We start from the raw sequence: 19,241 nt of genomic DNA on the forward strand, positions 1-19,241 counted from the left end.
AGAGAGAGAAGAAGATCTCAGAAGATGGAAAAATGTACCCTGTTCATGGATAGGCAGAACTAACATTATCAAGATGGCGATATTACCCAAAGTTCTCTACAGGTTTAATGCGATGCCAATCAAAATCCCAACGGCATTTCTTGTAGAAATAGATAAAGCAATCATGAAATTCATATGGAAAAACAAAAGACCCAGAATAGCAAAAGCAATTCTAAGCAGGAAGTGTGAATCTGGAGGTATAGCGATACCAGAGTTCAAACTGTACTACAAAGCAATAGTAACAAAAACAGCATGGTACTGGTACCAAAACAGGCAAGTGGACCAATGGTACAGAATAGAGGACACAGAGACTAATCCACAAAGTTACAACTATCTTATATTTGATAAAGGGGCTAAAAACATGCAATGGAGGAAGGATAGCATCTTCAACAAATGGTGCTGGGAAAACTGGAAATCCATATGCAACAAAATGAAATTGAATCCCTTTCTCTCGCCAGCCACAAAAGTTAACTCAAAATGGATCAAGAAGCTAGATATCAAACCAGAGACACTGCGTCTGATAGAAGAAAAAGTTGGCTACGATCTACATATTGTGGGGTCGGGCTCCAAATTCCTTAATAGGACTCCCATAGCCAAAGAGTTAACAACAAGAATCAACAAATGGGACTTACTTAAACTAAAAAGTTTTTTCTCAGCAAGAGAAACAATAAAAGAGGTAAATAGAGAGCCTACATCCTGGGAACAAATTTTTACCCCCCACACATCAGATAGAGCCCTAGAAACCAGAATGTACAAAGAACTCAAAAAATTAAATAATAAGATAACAAATAATCCAATCAACAAATGGGCCACGGACCTGAACAGACATTTCTCAGAGGAGGACATACAATCAATCAACAAGTACATGAAAAAAATGCTCACCATCATTAGGAATCAGAGAAATGCAAATCAAAACCACCCTAAGATACCATCTCACTCCAGTAAGATTGGCAGCCATTCTGAAGTCAAACAACAATAAGTGTTGGCGAGGATGTGGGGAAAAGGGTACACTTGTACACTGCTGATGGGACTGCAAAATGGTGAAGCCAATTTGGAAAGCAGTATGGAGATTCCTGGGAAAGCTGGGAATGGATCCACCATTTGACCCAGCTATCGCCCTTCTCGGACTATTCCCTGAGGACCTTAAAAGAGCGCACTATAGGGATACAGCCATATCAATGATTATAGCGGCACAATTCACAATAGCTAGACTGTGGAACCAACCTAGATGCCCTTCAATAGATGGATAAAAAAAAATAGTGGCATCTATATACAATGGAGTATTATGCAGCACTAAGAAATGACAAAATCATAGAATTTGCAGGGAAATGAATGGCATTAGAGCAGATTATGCTAAGTGAAGCTAGCCAAGCCCTAAAAAACAAATGCCAAATGTCTTCTTTGATATAAAGAGAGCAACTAAGAACAGAACAAGAAGGAAGAGCATGAGGAAAAGACTAACTGTAAACAAAGACGAATGGGGGGAGAGAAAGGGAGAGAGAAGGGAAAGGATATGCAAATGGTAGGAGACCTTCAATGATACACAAAAGTATAAGAGGTTATGATGGGCAAGGGGGAGGGGGAAAAAAGGGAGAGAATTGAACAACAGCAGAAGAGGCAGAGAGGGAAGGTGGGAGGGGAGGGGAGGGGGGATAGTAGAGGATAGGAAAGGTAGCAGATTAAAACAGTCACTAATATGCCATTATGTAAAAATGTGAGTATGTAACAGATGTGATTCTGCTATCTGTATTTGGGGTAGAAATGGGAGTTCAAAACCCAATGGAGTCAAATGTATGAAAGATGATTTATCAAGAGCTCTGTAATGTTTGGAACAATCAATAAAAAAAGACCTTAAAAAATAAATAAATAAATAAATAAATTAGGGGCTGGGGATGTGGCTCAAGCAGTAGCGCGCTCGCCTGGCATGCGTGCGGCCTGGGTTCAATCCTCAGCACCACATACCAACAAAGATGTTGTGTCCGCCGAGAACTTAAAAATAAATATTAAAAATTCTCTCTCTCTTTCTCTCTCCTCTCTCACTCTCTCTTTAAAAAAATTTTTTTAAAAATAAAATAAAAATAAATTAGAAAAAAAAAACAACTTTCCCACCCTAGTATTTGAATACATGACCAGGGTAACTCCACATCAAATATGACCACAACAGTGGGAACCTAAATAGAATAAATTAATATGTACGTATATTCTACTGTTATGTACAACTAAATTTTTTAAATTTAAAAAGTGTAAAATAGAGATATTGATTCTAGAGCAAATGTAGAAATTCTTACTTCAATGTAACAAATGTCTCTTTCTAGAGCAAAGAGAAGATTATTTATTGTCTAATATAAAATATAAAGTCCCTTAAACTGAAATTTCCTCTTCTCTAATGAAATCTACTACATATGTCAACTGCCCATTTCACATCACTCTATGGCAAATAGGGCTCAGGAATCCAGGGTAGATGTTGATCTTCTAGCTATTGCTTTTGTCATGAATAATAAAGTATTAATAAGGTAATACTGAGGTTGTGGTTTTAGTGTATCAAAAAGTAGATTCAAAGAGTCTAGAACTTTACCTTGTTTCTTGCTTACTCAGTTCCAGGTGAGACCATTTATCCACCAAGCCATGGGTTAATCTCTGGCCCCACTATTTTGACAAATAGTAGTGATATTCATCCTGAGTTGACATAAGTTTTTTGTCTCCTTTCAGGAACAGTGACAGATACATACAACAACACTGAGAGTAAAAGGAGGGAAATAATAAGCACTATGATCAGAATAATAGTAAATCATTAGAACATATGCCGGTTCACTTAGGCAACAAGAGGACCAAGCAAATGATGCACATAATTATAGCAGCTCAATTCACAGTAGCTAAACTATAAAACCAACATAAGTGACCTTCAATAGATGAATGGATAAATAAAATGTGGTATATATAATTAGTGGAATATTACTCGGCTTTAAAAAAGAATGAAATTAAGGCTTTTGCCAGTAAATGGATGGAGTTAGAGAATATCCTGCTAAGCAAAATAAGCCAATCCCAAAAAACCAAAGGCTGAATGTTTTCTCTAATATGCAGATGTTAATTCACAATAAGAGGGGCAAGGAGCTAGAGAAGAATAGCGTTACGTTAGATTAGGTAGAAGGAAGTGAAGAGAGGGAAGAGGAGGGTATGTGGGGATAGGAAGGATAGTAGAACAAAACAGACATTATTACTTTATGTATATATGTGACTGCATGACCAATGTGACTCTACAACATATATACTCAGAAAAAATGAGAAATTATATCCCATCTATGTATGATACATCAAAGTGCATAAATGCATTATACTGCCATGTATAACTAAGTAAAACAAATTTAAAAATTAAAAAGAAAAAGAATGTAAACAATGAGTCTGTTCATGACTCAACCCAATCTCAAATATTCATGTGAACCTTAGATATATTAGGAGATAATTGTAAATAACTCAAAGGATTTTTTTTTTTTGCAGTGGTACTGGCTCCTTAAAGGAGTTTTGACACTCTTGGGTGATTTCTAAACTAATTAAAATCCTGTGTCCCCCACAGGTGAATCATTTCGTGGTATATGGGCTCTTTCTGTCAGAGAATGGGTTTACAATGATGGCAAAGTCACCTGCTGATGAATGAAAAATTTACCCAAAGAAACTTAATTTTTTATGAGTAATATCACCATTTTAAAAACACTCCTAGAGGGGCTGGGGCTGTGGCTCAAGCAGTAGCGCGCTCGCCTGGCATGTGTGCAGCCCAGGTTCCATCCTCAGCACCACATACGAACAAAGATGTTGTGTCCGCCAAATAATAAAAAATAAATATTTAAAAAATTCTCTCTCTCTCCCTCTCTCTCACTCTCTCTTTAAAAATAAAAATAAAAAAAAATAAAAAAAATAAAAAACACTCCTAGCATGAATATCTAAATTGTGTGAGAAAACTGTTATCTTGTTCCACTAAATTATGATGAATTTCTCAAATAAGCTTTCTGCTATGTGAGTCAAGTTAACCAGACTTTGTAAAACTTACCATTTTAAGTATAAAGTATTTATTTATGACTGCTGAGGAAAACATTCTTTACAGTTGAAACATTGTGTCCTCAATAGATGAGTCATTTCATATTATGTGGGCTCCTTCTGCCCCATCAGCAATTGGGTAATCTGAAAATGCTAGAAGTTCAATATGTTGAGAAACAAGAATTCACTGTAACACACAGTGGTATAGTGTGTAATTGCAAAGCCTTTCTAATGCTACTTTCTAATGCTACTCAACCATAGCTAATATAAGGATAAAAATGGTTAGAGATTGGGACCTAGGTCTCTCTGTCCCCAAAAAAGATCAAATTCCATGGGTACACATGTGAGCAGGCCAGGCAATTGCAGTGTGAAGAAAAAAAAATATTACTTTGTTAGATATGGGTGTCAAAGTTATTGGAGTCATATAAGGTAAAGTCATCCAGAATCAAGAAACAGTTTGTCTGCATTTACAGTGGAAAAGGAAGTTAATATGATCTTGTGAGTAAACATTTGATGACAATTCTGCACTCGTTTTTTCTGGCTTTCTAAAGTAAATCTTTTTGATCCAATTAATGATAATAAAATTCCTATAAAATACATTCTTTTGAGTAATATTAACAGGCCCAACTTGTTTATTTCAGTGGCAGAACATCAGTTATTTTAATTTTTAAAAATTTTTTAATTTTTTCTTTTTAGTTATACATGACAATAGAATCTATTTTGATATATTTATACAAACATGGAATATATCTTATTCTAACTAAGATTCCAGTCTTATGGATATATGTGATGTTGAGATTAACTGTGGTGTATTCATATATGTACATGGGAAAGTTATGTTTTTATTAGTGTATTAAAGTTATACATAATAGTGAGATTCATTTTGACATGCATAACCATATATTTATGGAATATTATTTGCTTTCATTTCAGTCCCCTCTTTCCTTCCCTTTCTCCTGCCCCATACTCTCCTTCCTCTACTGGTCTTTGTTCTATTATTTGTTGTTTATAATTGGTGCTTTATAGATACTCATGAAGGTGAAATTCACTATGGTATATTCATATATGTACATGGCATTATTTGGTCATTTTCATTCCACAGTTCCTCCCTTTTCCCATCTTTCCTCCCTTCCCCTTTATCCCCTTTCTCTACTCCACTATTCTCTCTGCTATTCTCATGGGATCTCCTGCTTTTGTTCTTTATTTTGCTCTAGTTTCCACATATTAGATAAAACATTGGACCCTTGACTTTCTAAGTCTGGTTTACTTCACTTGACATAATGTTCCCAGTTCCATCCATTTGTCAGCAAATGCCATAATTTCATTCTATTTTATGGATGAGTAAAACTCCTCTGTGTATATATACCAGATTTTCTTTATCCATTGATCTGTTGATGGGAAGCAGGGCTGATTCCATAACTTGGTTTTTTAAATTGTGCTGCTATAAATATTGATATGCCTATATCAATATAGTATGTATCTTTTGAATAAATACTAAGGAGTGGGATAGCTGGGCCATATGGTGGTCCCATTCCCATTCTTTTGAAGAATCTCCATACTCCTTTCCAGAATGTTCGTACTAATTTTCAATCCCACTAGCAATATTTGAGGGTACTTTTTCTCCACATCTTTACCGGCATTTATTATTATTTGTGATTGCCATTCTAATTCTGCACTCAGATACCTTCAAATCTGAATATATACAAAGATCTGATGCTTATATTTTCCTGTCTCAAAAGTGCCAGATGAAATTTTACCCCATGCAGAGAAGTGCTAGTGGGACACAAAAATTTCTTTCCCCTCAGCCTCCCTATCTTTTCCTGAATGTTCCAACACAAACAGTATAGAATTCCAGGAGGAAAAATGTAAAGCAAAGTCCTTATTAAATATTTCAAGGAGGCACTGGTAATAAGAGTGGCAAAATCTCTAACAGAGTAGCTTTGTCTACACAGTGTTAAATTTTTAAAAGGAGCTGAAGAGTTGCACTGGATTGTTGTTAAATAAATTCAGTGTCATCCTAGGTGTTACAGACATTATGACTCTGAATCTATTCTAAAAACTGATGGCACATGGTACATGTTTGTTTGAATACTGGCAACACCTTATTTCCCATACTACTGGCATATATACAGATTACAATCTGCTCACAGTTATATAACAAGTCTTCTATTATGGGACAACAAGGCTTGCTTATTAAATATAAATAGTATATTAAAATTTTACTTGATATTGTCATAGTGGCACACAGGCTTTAAATGAAAAAGGGTCTGTTAGCCTTTGCATACAAACTCTACTTCCCACTCTGACATTTAAACTAAAGATTTTGTCTAAAATAAGGTCCTTGTGGAAATTTGACTAAATGCAGGGCTTTGTTCACTGATAACCTGGAAACTGATGGTGTCCATTGGACTGCTTCATATATTTAATATGTGCAAGTATATGCAGATTGAAAACAGATACGAGTGCTCTCCTTAGTTGCCATGACTCAAAGGCCATTTTTATAAGTCCAAGTCATAGTCCTTTAGAAGTCTGGTATACTTTATTGACTCATGGGATATTGGCAATGATCTACACATTTGACTTGCTTTTTGGAAAACTACAGTATTACAGACTAAAGATACCTCTCTTTGGGGATACAAACTACAGAACCAAATTGCTGCTGATGTTATTCTAACAATCTGACTCATTCTTGTAAATGATAACCACAGTAAAAGAACATTTCCTGATGTGACTTAAATCAAGCTCCAGGCTGAGAATTTTCTACCTAAATTGCTGCAATTCCTGACTATTCATCACTACCCTGGACATGACAACATAATGACCTTCACAGACATGTTCAAAGTAAAGGAATCTGTCTCTAGTACATACCAAACATGAATTTTTCCAAACTTTATTTCCAGTGAGAGTTTCCACATTGCATGCTATTATGGTTTAGATGTGAGGTCCACCCCACCCTGGGCAAAAGCTCATGTTAGACAATGTAGCAATGTTCAGAGATGAAATGATTTGGTTTTGAGAGTTTTAACCTAATAAGGGTTCATTAAAATTAAATTATTAGGAGACTGAGTCAGGAAGATCTCAAGTTCAAAGCCAGTCTCAGCAACATAGGGAGACCCTAAGCAACACAGCAAGACCCTCTCTCTAAATAAAATATTTAAAAAGGAAACTGGGGATATAGCCCAGCAGTTAAACGCCCTTGAGTTCAATCCCTAATACCAAAAATAAATTAATTAATTAAATTAATCAATGTGATAGATTAACAATTTGAAAGAACTATTGTACTAGGTGCTAACTGTGGGCAGGTGGGGTGTAACTGAAGGAAAGAAGGTTACTGGGAGCATGACCTTGAGATTAAATTTTGTTTCTGGCTTTCCTCTTCCTCTTCTTCTTATTCATCTTCATCATGGTTATCATTGTTGTCTTCATCTTCATCTTCCTGTTATTCCTCTCCATCTTTGTCTTCTTTGCCTTGGTCTTCTTCATCTTCATCTCCTCCTTTTTCTTGTCCTCCTCCTCCTTCTCTTCTCCTTTCTTCCTCTCCTCGTCTTCCCTCTCATTTTTTTCCTTCTCTTCTTCTTTCTTCATATTCATTCTCATTCTCTCTCTCTCTCTCTCTCTCTCTCTCTCTCTCTCTCTCTCTCTCTCTCTCTCTCCCCCCTTCCTGCCTGTCATGAGCTTTACAGTTTTTCTCTGCCTTGTCCTCCCACCAACATGTTCTGCTTGGCACAGAGCAATAGAGTTGGTTGACCATGGACAGAGACCTCTGAAACCATGAGTCAAAATATACTTTTCCTCCTGTAAGTTATTCTTGTCAGGTATTTTGGTCATAGTGAGGAAAAGCTGATTAATACTTGTGTTGCTTTTCCACCCCCACTATGCCTAGCACATTAACTACAATAAGGTATTTATCTCTTCTAGGGTTTACTGGCTACGACTCACCACTGTTGAAGATATTCTAGATTAATTGTGCTGCTGTTCCAATCCAGTGAGCCAACCCTGGATTTAACATTATGGTCCTTGATACTAATATGGTCATGCTTTTATCACTGCAAATGATGTACTTTGGATCATATAAGTCAATCAATATGAGCTAATAATAAAGATAGTCATGAACAGACCATGTTATTTACCACATTTAAGCACCTGGCATTTCTTAAAGAGCTTCATTGACATATAATTCACACTATATAATTCAACAAAGTGTACAATTCAAAGTTTCTTAAATTAAATATATAAATAAGTGCAACTATCATCACAACCAACTTAGATTATTTTCATTACCTCGAAAATCCTATCCTAAGAAACATCTAATTAATTCACTTTCTGTTTATTATATGTTTGCTATTTTCAATATTACGTATAAATAGAATCATAATAATTGGCCTTTGTGACTGGTTTCTTTTGATTGATATGTTGTTTTTACGTTTAGCCATGCATGGAGAACGTTTCTCATTTATTTTCATACCTGAGCAGTAATCCATTGTATGTATGCTATAGTTGGATCTTGAATATCCCCCAAATACCCATGTATTAAATATTTAGTACTCAGAGCTATTTGAACTAGTAGCACATCTTATGTTATTGGGAGCATGTTCCTGAAGATGATAATGGGATCCCAGTTTCTTCCTTCCCTTCTTTTTCATCCACCATGCACTCCCACCACTTCCAAAACTGTGAGCTAAAGTAAAACTAGCCTCTCTTTAAATTTCTCTATCTTAGACACTTGCTACAGTAACAGAAAGGTGACTAACACAGTAGCTATATCATATCTCGATTATCATTTAATTCTTGATGGATATTTGGGCTATTCTACATTGAGAGAATATGAGTGATGCTGCTACATGCATTTGGGAACATTTTTGGACTCCTATTCTTAGGACATATGTTTTATTTCTCTCAAGTATAAATCTAGGGAGGAATTATTGGGTTATATGATACTTCTATTTTTAATTATTTGAGGAATTGCCATAATGTCTTCCAAAGTGGCTGTGGAATTTTGCATTCCTTTTAGGGGCTTGTGAGAGTTCTGATTTCTCCGAATCCTGAGCCATTATTACCTGACCTTTTTTTTTTTTAAGAGAGAGAGAATTTTTTAATATTTATTTTTTAGTTTTCGGCAGACACAACATCTTTGTTTGTATGTGGTGCTGAGGATTGAACCTGGGCTGCATGCATGCCAGGCGAGCGCACTACCGCTTGAGCCACATCCCCAGCCCAATTACCTGACCTTTTAATTCTTGCTATTCCAGCATGCATGGTATGTTATCTCATTGTATTTTGATTTGCATTTCTCTGGTGACTAATGACAATAAGCACTTTTTTGGGATCCTATCTGCTATTTCTATATCTTCTTTAGAGAATTGTCTATTTAGGATTTGTGCTAATTTTGGCTTGGTTGTCTTTTTGTTGTTGAGCTTTAATAGTTCTAGATACAAGTTTGTTATCAGCTATATGATAAGCAAATACCTTATCCTATTTGTAGGTATTCCTTTCACTTTATTGATATTCTACTTTGAAATCTAAAAGCTTTTCATTTTTATAAACTCCATTAAATCTAGTTTTTAATAGCTGGGTATCCATTGACAAATCCAAGATCATTAGATATTTACACTGTTTTCTTCTGAGAGTTTTGCTGTTTTAACCCATACATGTAGGTCCTTAATCCATTTTGAGTTCATATTATTTTGGGGAAGATAAGTTCAGACCTCATTGGGTTTTCTTTTTAAATTATCCTTAATAGTTATACATAACAGTAGAAAATGTTTTGAAACATTATACATATATGGAGTATAACTTTCCATTTTTCTGGTTGTATGTGATGTAGAATTACATTGGTAGTATATTCATATATGCACATAGGAAAGTAATGTCCAATTCATTCCACTATCATTCCTGTTCCCAACCCCCTCCCTTCTTTTCATTCTCCTTTGTCTAATACAAAGTACTTCTATTCTTTCCTACTTGCCCCCCCCCATATCGTGAGTTAGTATCAGCATATCAGAGAACATTCAGCTTTGGTTTGGGGGGATTGGCTTATTTCACTGAGCATGATAGTCTCCAGTTAAATTCATTTACCACCAAAGCCATAATTTCATTTCTCTTATGGCTGTGAGCATTCCATTGTGTATATATACCAGGTTTTCTTCATCTATTCATCTGGTTCCATAGTTTAACTATTATAAATTGAGCTGCTATCTACATTGATGTGGACATGTCACTATAGAATGCTGATTTTAAGTCCTTTGGGTATAGATGGAGGAGTGAGATAACTGGTTCAAATGGTAGTTCTATTCCCAGTTTTCTGAGGAATCTCCATACTGCTTTCCAGAGTGGCTGCACCAATTTGCAGTACCACCAGCAATGTATGGGTGTACCTTTTCCCCAACATCCTTGCCAACATTTGTTCTCATGGTATTCTTGATAATTGCCATTCTGACAGAAGTGAGATGGAAATTCAGTGTAGTTTTAATTTGCATTTCTCTAATTGCTAGAGATAGCGTGAACATTTTTTCATATGCTTGCTAACCAATTGTATTTCTTCTTCTGTGAAATTCCTGTTCAGTTGCTTTGCCATTTTAGCCAGAGTAATCAGACAGAAAAAAATAAATTAAAGGGATACAAATAGGAAAATAAGAATTCAAACTATGTCTATTTGCTGAAGACATGATTAAATATCTAGAAGACCCAAAAAAAATTCCAACCAGAAAACTTCTGGAACTCAAACAAATTCAGAAAAGTAGCAGTATATAAAATTAACACCTATAAATCAATTGTATTCCTGTACACTAATAATGAATCAACTGAAAGGGAAATTAGGAATACTATCCCATTCACAATATCCTCTAAAAAAAAGGGAATCAATAATGGAGGTGAAATACCTCTTTAATGAAAACTACAAAATATCAAAAAAAGAAGTTAAAGAAGACTTTAGAAGATGGAAAGATCTCCCATATTCTTGGTTAGGCAGGATTAATATTGTCAAAATGGCCATACTACCAAAAGGGCTATACAGATTTAATGCAATTCCTATTAAAATCCCAATGGTATTCTTCATAGAAATAGAAAAAGCAGTCAAGAAATTCATGATAAATATTAAAAAATTCTCTCTCTCTCTCTTTAAAAAATGGTAGAGATGTGAAAGAGAGGACAAAAATGTAGTCTCAATAGAAAATTGAACAATTGTTTCCATTGGCTTTCAAAAGTTTCTCAGATTTTCTTCTCCATCAATAGTTGGGATGTCTGAAGTCGGATGGTAGCACCAGGCTGGTGGGTGCCAGACTGGTTAGCTGGGTGAGCCAATAGCAAGATGTCATCACACCCTTTTCCAGTCTTCCCACTAATTGTAGCAAGCCCCTTCCATGCCAGCACACTTCAGGATTCAGTAAGCTAGAGAGAGTCTGGTTCTTTCCAGTTTCTCCAACCTGTGCTTCCCAGTTTCTTTAACCTGTGCTCCTCCCCAGGAAAATATCCCCAGTCTCTGGCTTTCCACAGCCACAATCTGATAGTTCTGAGCTTCAGTTTCCCCAGGGTCTGCCTTGCTGCAGTCCCAAGATCTCAATGACTGTCCAAGTTGTGGAAAGACCAGCACAGATGTGCCTATACAAAGCAGTGACCCTGTAAAGAGGCAACAAGATCATAGCGACTATCACACCCAGCAGAAAGATCTCAGGAGTAACCAAACCTGCAGGTACCATGACAGCAGATTTCCAGGACCTGGCCAGTGTCCACAAATTGAGGTGGCCACACTTCAAGATGATGGTGATGGCAGCACCATACCTACAGGCCCCTTGACCCTTGAATCCCAGGTCCAGCCCAGTATCCCCAGATTCTGGCAGCCACATATAAACAAACCTGCAGGTACCCTGACAGTGGACCTCCAGATAGTAGTGGGTAGCAGGCAATACACAGGCAAATTGTGGATGGTTTGAAAAGGTGATCAAATGTGCAAATGGTAGTTGATGGGGGCGGTGATCAGCCAGGATCTGCAGATAAATGGAGGGTGATCTGCAAGTTAATCATGGGTGATCTGCTGGCAAATGGCAAGCAATCATGATGGGCAAATGAGGCACAAACAGCGGGAGATCAGCAGGGAGTGACAGCTTCCTTGCAGAAAAACAGTATTGTATTTCCCCTTCTTGAATTCTGAGTTACAGAGTGACAAGGAATGCAGCCTCCCTCTAGTCCATCATCTAGGGTCTTCCTTAGAAACTTTTGAACTCCAACAGACACACAATTCTTTAACATTTCATCAGAATTATTTTTCATTTGTCTTTTCTGTTTAATCGTGACCTTAATGGTTCATGGACATTTATACATTTTTATATTTGCTTGTTTTCTCATTTCTAGCATTTTTTGAACTATTTTTCATAGATCAATATTTAGTTAGACATGATACCTTTATTTTTATTTATTTATTTTTATATGGTGCAAACCCAGTGCCTCACATGTGCTTGGCAAGTGCTCTACCACTATGCTACAAACCCAGCCCTTGTATTTTAAAATTTTTATTTTATATGTTTATACTTTTTCTCTCACTTATCTGTTTCTCTTGATTTTTTAAGCTTTATTTATTTATTTATTTATTTATTTATTTATTTATTTTTATGTGGTGCTGAGGATCAAACCCAGTGCCTCATACATGTGAGGCAAGAGTTCCACCCCTGAGCCACAGCCTCAGCTCTGTTTCCTTTCATTATTTTCTCTATTGTCTTCCGCTAACAGCCAATTTCTATTGTTCTCTCTTTCTTTAATTTATTACTTCTATCTTCTCATCTCCTCTCTCATAATCATCACATCTTACATCACTTCTGTTCTCTCTCAGTTGACCATTCAAAATGGTAAACCCTTTGGCAAACTGAACTATTTTACTGTGGGCAATAAATGACCATACCATTTCTGTTTATTGTGACAATTAGTATTGTAGATGTCACAGTAGGTACCATTTTGTTTAATGCTGTATGTTGTTGGCATTGGTTGTTATTATTTGTCTCTCCCTAAGCTGTGAGGTACTTGAAACCTTAAGGGACAGTACAAATCCACAATGTAGAAACTCTACTGCCTCAGATTCATACTGTTAGATGGGAAGACACACAAATAACATGAAAAATCAAGAAATCAACTCACCCCAAACAAACCAAGATACCTCAATAAAAGAATCTAATAAAACCATGGTGGAAGAAATGTCAGAGAAGAAATTTAGAATGTACATAGTAAAACTGATCTGCAAAGTAAAGGATGATATATGGAGTGAAATCAGAAAGAAAATACGTGAAGTGAAAGATCACTTCAATAAAGACATAGGATTTTGAAAAAAAGCAAGCAGAAATCCTCAAAATAAGGGAATCAATAAACCAAATTAAGAATTCAATGGGAAGCATTACTAATAGACTAGATCACTTGGAAACAGTTTCAGGCAATGAAGACAAAGTATAAAATCTTTAAAACAAAATTGATGATGTAGAAAAGATATTAGGAGATGATGTACAGAATTTCCAAGAAATATGGGATAACCTGAAAAGACCAACTTCAAAATTTATCAGGATATATGAAGGCTCAGAGATACAAATTAAAAGAATGCACAATTTTTTGATGAAATAACATCAGAAATTTTTCCAAACCTAAAAACTGAAATAAAAAATCAAATTCAGGAGGCTTACAGGACCCCAAATATACAAAATTGCAAAAGACCCACACACACCAAGACATATTATTATGAATATACATAACATACAGAATAAAAATACAATTTTAAAGGCTTCCAGGGAAAATGTCAGATCACATTTAGAAGAAAACCAATCCAGATCTCAGCTGATTTTTCAATTCAGACTCTCAGAACTAGGAGGTTTTGAATTAAAGTATACTAAGCTCTGAAAGAAAATGGATGACAGACAAGAATACTGTACCCAGCAAAGTTAAGTTTCAGAATTCACAATTAAATAAAAATCTTCTGTGATAACAAAAGTTAAAATAATTCACAATTAGAAAGCCTACACTACAAAACATACTCAATAAAATATTTCATGAAGGGCTTAGGTTGTGGCTCAGCGGTAGAGCGCTCGCCTTGCACGTGCAAGGTCCTAGGTTCAATCCTCAGCACCACATAAAAATAAATGAAATAAAGGTATTGTGTCCAACTACAACTAAAAAATGATTTTTTAAAAAATATTTCATGGAGAAAAAAAATGAAAAAAGTGAAAACCAGCAAAAGGAAAAACTACACTAGAAGAATAGTCAATCAAAGGAGAAACTAATTCAAAGTCAAAACTAGAAATAAAATGACAGAGAATAAAAATTATTTCTCAATAATAACAATGAATGTAAATGACCTAAACTCATCAACCAAAAGACATAGACTGGCAGGTTGGATTAAAAATCAAGACCAAACGGGCTGGGGTTGTCTCTCAGTGGTAGAGTGCTAGCCTATCATGCATGAGGCACTGAGTTCAATTCTCAGCACCATATAAAAATAAAATAAAAATATTGTGTCCACCTACAGCTAAAAATACATGTTAAAAAAAAAAAGACCAAGCAATATGCTGTCTTCAAGAGACTCACCGCAGAGGTAAAGACATCCACAGACAGAAGGTTAAAGGATGGGGAAAAAAAAACTTATCATTCACATGGATCTCATAAACAAGCAGTACTTTCCATCCTCATATCAGATAAAATGAACTTCAAGCCAAAGTTAATCAGAAGGGACAAAGAAGGCCATTTCAATCTGCTTAAAGAAACTATACATCAATAAGTCATACAGTCATAAATATTTATGCATCTATGTACATCAAACAAACCCTTCTCAATTTCAAGAACAAATAGACTACAACACACTAATAATTGGTAACTTTAACATGTGTCTGTTACCACTGGGTAAATCTTCCAAACAAAAACTAAATAAATAAGCTATAGAAGTAGAAAACACAATTGATAATTTAGACTTAACACACTTGTATAGAATATTTCATCCATATTTCATCCATCAATGGCTTTCTTCTTCACACAGATCCTTTTCTAATATAGAACATCTTATATAAGCTATTACATATATTGGCATATAATTGTAATATTACCTTAATACATTTTTAGCATCTGTAGAGTTGTTTTGATAGTTCACTTTCAACTGATATTAATTTTTGAGCTCTTGCTTTTTTTTCGTCATTGGACTTGTTTGGATTTTATCAACTTTTAGCTGCATTATTTCTTCTTTATTTAATGTATTTCTGTTCCTACTCTTATTTTTACCTTTTACCACCTAATTTGAAAATAAATTTATTGTTAATCTGGCTTCATTCTGATACAAGTACTTTAAGTTATAAAGGTTCATCTAAGTACTGTTTCATACAAGAGATTCTGACATATTTTAAGTTTTTTATCACTTAGTTCAAAGCACATGATATTTACTTTTCTTGTGCTTTTTTCTTTGACCTGTGAAATATTCAGAAGTGTACCATTTAATTTTGAATAAATTGTGATGTGGGGGTGGGATGATTGCTTTCTAATGTAATAAATTATGCAGAAAACAGCCTTCATGATTTTACATTTTAAAAATATAATGGAAATGTTTTTATATTGATTGTATAGGTGTCAAATAGGTCCAAACATGTTAACATGATCAAATTTCATACTTCAAATATATGCATGTTATTGTACTTCAATTTTACCCCAATAAAGCTATGAAAAAATGAAAAGAAAGAAAAAAAGGTGGGAGTCCAGTATTAAATCCCAGTAAAATCCCTTTTTTATTCACTCCACTGAGAAGCTGTTTATGTGCTTTCCTGGTCTCATTCCATGGAGCAGCTTAGAAAGAAACCTCCCGCTCTTCACCATTTTCTCTCCAAATCATCAGATAGTATCAATTTTAATGTCTCCTTTTTTAAATTTCTTTTATTTTCTTATTTTTTTCTTTTCTTTTTTTTTAAAGAATTGAGCCCAGGGACACTTAACCACTGAGACATATCTCTGGCCCTATTTTGTATTTTATTTAGAGACAGGGTCTCACTGAGTTGCTTAGGGCCTCACTAAGTCTCTGAGACTGGCTTTGAACTTGTAATCTTCTTGCCTCAGCCTCTTAAGCCACTGGGATTAAAGGCATGCACAATCACTCCTGGCTTCCTTTTACATTTCTGATCTTACTTGAGTCTTATTTATTTTTTCCCTTAGTCAAGCTAAAGTTTTTTCAATTTTGTTTATTTTTAAAGACAGTAACTCTTAGTTACATTGACCTTTGGTACTGTTTTACTAGTTTCTCTTTATTTTCACTATAAAAATTGCTACTCCTTTTCATGGTTCGTTTTCTTTTTTTTTGGAATTTTTTTATCACATTTTCATGTATAATTTGTGCCCTTAAAAATGAAATCATTGTTATACAAAATTACATATAAGAGGTTGTGAGGGGAATGGGAAAATAAACAAGGAGAGAAATGAATTGCAGTAGATGGGGTAGAGAGAGAAGATGGGAGGGGAGGGGAGGGGGGATAGTTGAGGATAGGAAAGGTAGCAGAATACAACAGTCACTAATAGGGCATTATGTAAAAATGTGGATATGTAACCGATGTGATTCTGCAATCTGTATTTGGGGTAAAAATGGGAGTTCATAACCCACTTGAATCTAATGTATGAAATATGATAAGTCAAGAGCTTTGAAATGTTTTGAACAACTAATAATAAAAAGAAAAATAAATAAAAATGAAATGACTCGTTGCCTGGAGGTCTTTTCTCTGGGTGCTACCACTGCTGCTGACACCAAGAGGTCTTTTCTGAGAACGTACTACTGCTGCCTATACTGCTACTGCAAAGCCATTGCCACTGATTCCGCTGCTGCCACCCTGAGGTCATGTGGAGATCTTTTTTCTGGGTGCCCCTGCACACACAGCTGCAGCTGTCACTGCCACCTCCATAGCCGCCTGCTGCCATCACCATAGACACCACTATCACCAACGTAGCTGCCACCAACAGTTCTGCTGCCCCCCCCATCACTTGGGTGACTCTGTCCCCACAGCCACAGCTGCAGCCACTGGTGCCCCTGTCCCACTACAGCTGCCACTGACTCTCTACCTGCTGCCACCAATCCCCACCACAACCACTGCCTCCACCACCCAGAGGTCTGCTGCCAGGGAGACTCCAGGTTTGATTTCATGTGTCCACATCCATCTTGGGACATTGGCCATTGTAAACCATTTTAGCAATTTTTTTTATACTGTAGACAGTTATTGAACTCATCATTTTGGTTTCTTGTGAAAAAGAAGTAGATGCCTTAGTGAGAGCTATTAGGTTTAAGGCTATATATGTTGACACTGGTGCTGTTGATACTGGTCTCACACTAAAAGACAAGATGCTAGAAACCTGCAGGGACACTGGAAGTATGCAGGGTAGAATTTGTGCTGCCTTAGATCCATACTGCTAAGTGTGAAAACACACAAACAACATGAAAAAAACAAGGGAATAAAGCACCCCAAACAAATCAAAATGTTCAACAACAGAATCCACTGGCTACACAGTCCAATAAATGTAGAAGAAGGAGTTTAGAATGTACATAGTTAAACTGATGTGTAAAGTAAAGGATAGTATAAGGACTGAAATAAAAAAAAAATACAGGAAGTGAAAGATCATTTCAATAAAGAGTTAGAAAAAGAAAAACCAAGAAGAAATTCTCAAAATGTAAGAAATCGATAAATCAAATTATACATTCAATAGGAACACACTAAACCACTAGAAGACAGAACCTCAGGCAATGAACACTAAAAACATAATCTTGAAAATAGAGTTGACCATGCAGAGATTGTAAAAAACCATGAAGAAAATATCCAAGAATTATGCAATAATATAAAAAGACAAAATTTGAGAGTAATTGAAATAGATGAAGGAGTGGAGATACAAATCAAAGGAATGCACAGTTTTTTCAATGATGTAATATCAGAAAATTTCCCAAACCTAAAGAATGAAATGGAAAATCAAACACAAGAGGCTTACAGGACCCCAGATATACAAAATTATAGCAGACCCACACCAAGACACATTATAATGATAATAACTAACATGCAGAATAAAGATAAAATCTTAAAGCCATGAGAGAAAAAAATCAAATTAGGTATAGGAGTAAACCAATTCAGATCTCGGCTGATTTCACAACCCAGACCCACAAAACTAGAAAATCCTAAAATAATATATTTAAAGCACTGAAAGAAAATGAATGCCAATGAAGAATTTTTTATCCAGCAAAATTAAGTTTCAGATTTGAAGATGAAATAAAAACTTTCTGTATTAAACAAACATTAAAAGAATTCACAAGTAGAAAGCCTGTACTACAGAACATTTTCAACAAAATATTCCATGAGGATAAAGTAAAAAAAGGAATAGTCAACCAAAGGAGAAACTAAGTCAAATCAAAAGCTAGAAATAAAACAAAATGACAGGGAATACAAATCATATCTCAATAATAACCATGAATGTTAACAGCCTAAACCAAAGACATAGACTTGCAGATCAGATTAAAAAATAAAATGCAACAATTTGCTGTCTCCAAGAGTACTCATTTCATAGGCAAAGACATCCACAGACTGAAGGTGAAAGGATGGGAAAAATATATTACTTCTATAGATTATGTAAACAAGCAGAGGTTTCCATCCTCATTTCAGATAAGTGGACTTCAAGCCAAAGGTAATCAGAAGAGACATAGAAGGACATTTCAAACTACTTAAGGGAAAATTATATATCAGAAAGACACAACAATCATATATATTTATGCCCCAAACAATGGAGCATCTAAGCACATCAAACAAACCCTTCTCAATTTCAAGAATCAAATAGACCACAACACAATAATACTAGGTGACTTTAAGATACCTCGTTCTCTACTGAACAGATCTTCCAAACAAAAACTAAATAAAGAAAGTATAGAACTAAATAATGCAATCAATAATTTAGACATAACAGACATATATAGAATACTTCATCTATCAATGAGAAAATATACTTTCTTCTTGACACTACATCTCTAAAATAGACCATAACTTATGCCACAAGGCAACTCTAAATAAATATAATACAACAGAGATAATACCCTGAATTCTATCAGATCACCTATAATGAATGTGGAAATCAACAATAAAATAAAAAATAAAGGGGATGGGGTTGTGGTTCACTGGTAGAGTACTTGTCTAGCACGTGTGAGGCTCTGG

The sequence above is a fragment of the Urocitellus parryii genome, chromosome X (assembly GCF_045843805.1).
Source record: "Urocitellus parryii isolate mUroPar1 chromosome X, mUroPar1.hap1, whole genome shotgun sequence".
In the NCBI taxonomy this organism is placed as follows: domain Eukaryota; kingdom Metazoa; phylum Chordata; class Mammalia; order Rodentia; family Sciuridae; genus Urocitellus; species Urocitellus parryii.